Genomic DNA, 5,107 nt, shown 5'->3' with positions numbered 1-5,107 from the left:
GTGTGTGTGTGTGTGTGTGTGTGTGTGTGTGTGTATGTGTGTGTGTATGTGTGTGTGGAAGCACCAGAGACACTGAAATAACCCCCCTAATCCTAGAAAAATACATTTGTTTTCATATCACGGGCACTTTTGTTTCTTATTTCTCTTCCGGTTTCAGTAGAAAACAGCAGAGTTCTTCACTTTCTGGCTTTTGACTCCGTTTCTGTTTCTGAAGCCTGTTCTTGAAGTAGCTTTGCGGGGACTGAGGCTTGAGGACAAGGCTTCGATTGTCCCAAAGGAATTAAACCAACATGTGATTCTTGTATTTGGGGGTTCCTGCTGCTGCGTCCCGGCCCAGTGACACACGGGGGGACGACATGTGAGATGATTGTGTTTGGAGAAGCATCCGCACGGCTTTTCTTTGTCCATCCGTATGTGCATAAGAGAGCCGGGCAAAGAGGTGCATTGTGGGACGTGTTTTGATTTGAATACAATCATAAGTCTGGGACCGGCCCCCCCCCTGCCTCTCACAGCTCGCCCCCCTCCCACTCCCCCAAATTTCTCTCTTCAATCCTCCTGTCGCCCTAATCAGTTTAACCCTCTTATGAATAGCTCTTTGTCGTGAGATAGATTACAGTTAACTCCGTCCCTCTCGCTCCGTCCAGCTCCGCTAACCCCCCCCCCGACCCCCCCGACCACCCCAGACCACTTGCCGAATTTCACTACAGCGGGACCCTCAACTGAGGATCACCGTGACCCGGGAGCAGAGTTATTGATTAGGATATTCTTTAAAAGATGGAGTTCGATCCAGCGAGATTACAAGAGTTTTGTGTCTGAAGAGATAACGCGGACGTTAACCATTAATAGTTCTGCTTTAGAGAAATGAGCTTTAGTTGTTCATCATCATTAGAGAACATCAACTGTGTAATACGGCTCTGAATATTCAACTTCCAATTACTTTATTCGTTTATTGCTCTATAAAAAAAGTTATTTCTCCGGTGCTTTTGTAATGTTTTTTTACTTTTTAATGATGAATTTCACTAGTATCTGACTCGTGGTAGTTGTCTTTTTAGGCCTCCCTATCACTCACGACTCAAACACAGTTTAGTGTATTTTATTGTATTTAATAATAATATTATTACTTTCTTTGAATTTGGGTGTTTTATTAAGTTTTATAGAATTTGAAGAAAAAGAATTGATTAAAAAAACATTGAAAAAAATTGTAAAAATCGTTGGAAAAAGTTTTAAAGAACTAGTCACAAAAAAGAGAAAAAATTTCAACATCAACAAAAAAAAATGCATAGAAACAAACGGCAAAAGTGACAAAAAACTTGGGCAAAAAAAAAAAAAAAAAACCTTCTTAAACATTTTATTTTTTAAATTGGCCATTTTAAATGCCGATACCGATGGATGGGGTTTGGGGGTTAATGTGCAGCAGAGCACCGGTCTGGCCAGCAACAGTCCTGAGGCATGAGGTAATAAAGTGTATTCTTCACCCTCCTTTGTGGCGCTGTTTGCCAGACACCATCCCGGTCCAGTTATGGAGGAAAAACCGGTTGGTGATGGATTACAGGGGATCAGTTTCACCTTTCAGTCGGGCGATTTCTACAAAGTAGACGCAGGTACGCACGTAGCAGAGGGCAGCTGAGACTGTGAGGCTTATTAAAAGGAAACTAAAGACCTAGGTTCTTAAATCTGTCTTTTATTAGAGCTTTATTTATTTAGTTATCTTTTTATGTATCTGTCTGTTTATGCATTTTGCATCCAGTTTTGCTTCGTGGTGAATGTTGGTTTGTACCACGTTGGAGTTTTTTTTAAATTATTTCCAATAGGGACGCATCAATGTAAATGTGTTGAAAATTGAAGCGCAACGGAAATTTGACAAAATCCTGAGGATTCATCTAGTTTAGATTTCACTGGTTTGAATTCAGACGTCACTACGTCTTCTTAGTTTATCCATTTAAAGAGATTTCCTTCTATTTATTCAGTTACTTTGATTGATTAATTGATTGATGGATGCAAAAACTTAGTTGTTAAAAGGTTACAGAGTGCAGGGTTTGTGTGTGTGAAACGGTACATTGAACTCTGTGTGTGTGTGTGTGTGTGTGTGTGTGTGTGTGTGTGTGTGAGAGACATTGTGCATATGTGTGTATAATGCAGTGTCCAGAGGTCCCGCTGCGAGAGCGATGGAGGCCTGCTGAGATCTGCCTGCTCACAGTCTCTCCTGATCTACTTCAGCACACCGAGACATTTGATCTCGCCCTGCAACCATAAACCACCCTGACACCGCGAGACCCCGACATCTTGTCTCACCAAATACAACTCAAGCTGAGTGTAAGAGTGTGTCGGCCCCAGTTTATCTGGAGGTTTTCCTCTTTGTTGAGAGTTGACAGTGAGGTCCGGCGCTGCAGGGCATGCTGGGTGTGAAACCAAGGGGAAGCAGGTTGAGGGTAAGTAATACCATCCCGAGTCTCTCTAAGACCTGAAGGCACTCACTGGTCTTCGACTCAAACACATGATCGATTCTTTGGCTCCCTATGAAGCAGGTCGTCTGGGACCAGGGTGGCTACAGGTATTAACAAGTCAAATTTAAGACTTTTTAAGACTTTTTAAGGACCCGCGGCCACCCTGTGGGACAGGGCTCCTGTCTGCTAGGACCCAACAAATGGGGTTTTTCCACTGCTTGGTATCTACTCGACTCGCCTCTTTTGGTTTTCCATTACGAAAAAAAGCCCCTGGTACCTGCTAATAAGTACTTTATGCAGTATTACCCGAGTGGAGGCTCCAAGCGAGCTGGGGCGAGACCAACAGGTGATGTGAAAACCTGCAGCTGAGTGCTGATTGGTCAGAGAGAATCGTCTCTCGTAGGCTTCCTCCTCGCTTTTATACATATATTATACAAAGATTTGTCAAATTTGCAGTTTGCACATGTGTGACTGTCGCACGGTCGCAGTCTGGAGTCCTGACTAACTGGCGTATTTTAATGATTTTTAAAGATGATTTCTTTTGTTGCATTTTAGGCTTTTATTTTGACAGGACAGCTCAGACATTAAAGGAGAGCGAGAGGAGGAATTACATGCAACGGGCCGCAGGTGATGCTCTACCAGGTGACCTACCCAGGCGCCTGTATTTTATCATTTTAATGTTTTAAGCCTTGTGTTGTCCTCCCAGGTCAAAAATGGACAAAAAAATGTTTTTCAGACTTGTTTTTAGTTTCATCTAACACCACCTTACTAGTTTTACTACTTTTTGGAATTCATTGGAAGTCAATAACCCTCATTTATATAGAATTATACATAATATTAGAGTTAAAAAAGCAGAAATTATGAATTATTTTGACTAATAGTTAAGATCGAAGAAAGAAAGAAATCTTTGTAATGTAAGGAATCCAATCCTTTTTTGTAGTAATTTGGTTAAAAAGAAACTCATATTTCTGATATCAACAATTTTTAAAGGGTCAGATTTGACCCGGGGACAACAGGAGGGTTAAATGTAATTTATTCTCTCGTTTTAATTGTTCATTGTGTCTTGAATGTGATTTAATTCATCCATTACAACGCGTCTCTGTGCCTCTGTAAAGCACTTTGAGTTGCCTTGTGTATGAATTGTGCTTCACAAATAAGCGTGCCGGCCAGTCTCGAGACCGAGACCAAGACCGGCTGAGGGGGTCGTCAGAAGACCGGCTCTCAGCAGCCGTGACACTCCTCAAATACAGAGTGCAATCTGAAATACACCTGATATCGTATCAAATTTTTTTGGTTTAATGGACGACTGAAATAGTCATCCGAGATATGGCTCGCTTTGATTCTTTCATCTCAGCTTCTATAAATGGCCGATAGCATCAGCGAGCGTGAGACAAAGGAGGACAGACCGCCTTTTTATGTTTTATTTTAGTCGGCTTTAGTGTGGCACATGTGCAATGCAATGAGTCCACCGAAGGAAGGACAGGAAAGCACTTTGATTTAGGAATACATCTTGAAGTCTGACACCTAACGAAGCTTTTATTGGAAGCAGCCATTATGTTGTAAATCCACACTTAAGATTCCTCGCTGCTCTCTTGTTCCTGATCTCAGACAAGCTAAGACAAAGCTCAGGAAATGGTCGCCTACTTGACTCTATGAAATCCCCCCCCAACATTTTAATTTGAGGGTAGAATACATTAGACCCACATCGCTGACACGCTTCACATGCTGCCATCTGCCTCCAGTGGGAGGGGAGATATGAGGATCTGAGGCAGACGGGGGGGAAGCCCACACCAGACAAATGCACTCAATGGAAAAATATAGGACACCTAGAGAATAGTTGTCAACTATCACGTTAATCGGCACTCTTTTGAGAATCTGTTAACTGGTGTGAGTCATTTTTTCTGACAAAAAGAGTAGAAATTCTCTGCTGTCATCTTGTTAAATGGGAATATGTTTGAGTCTCTCCTCTGGGACAGGAAGCTGAATGTCTTTAAGTTGTGGACCAAACGAGACATTCAAAAATAATTGTTAGGTGCAGCTCTAAGGACTAGGAGTGGGGGAAAAACAATCAATTCTTGGATGCATCGCGATTCTCTCTAGAACGATTCAATGCCCAATTCTGATAAGTTAATAATCCATTATAACACAAACTTCCTGTCTCCAGACATTCAGATCAGAAAACAGAGAGACTGAAAGAGGACAGGATAATATATAATGGACAACAACTTACAGTTTAGGCAAGAGTGAAGAAAGAAAAACAAAACAGAAAAATGGCAAAAAGGAACAAATAAATAAGTTTTGTGCATATACACATGATCTGATAAGACATACGTAAAATAATCAGGCACAACACATGCAGGCTGTTGATCTACTTCATCACATTACATGTGACCACCTAATGTTTCATGTTCTCCACCTTTAAACATGTTGGAAACTGAAGCGTGGGACGACTACGCAATAAACCAACCGGCCATCAGACTCAACCCACCAAGAGCCTGGGTCTGACCCAGGTTTCTCCCTAAAAGGAGTTTTTCCTCCCCACTGTTTCACTGTTGCTTGCGCTGGAGGAAAATACTAGAACTGTTGGGTCTAGACCTGCTCTATCTGTAAATTATAGAGCGGTCTAGACCTGCTCTATCTGTAAATTATAGAGCGGTCTAGAC

Source organism: Etheostoma cragini, chromosome 5 (assembly GCF_013103735.1).
Source record: "Etheostoma cragini isolate CJK2018 chromosome 5, CSU_Ecrag_1.0, whole genome shotgun sequence".
NCBI lineage: Eukaryota > Metazoa > Chordata > Actinopteri > Perciformes > Percidae > Etheostoma > Etheostoma cragini.
Note: the sequence above shows the minus strand (reverse complement) of the source record.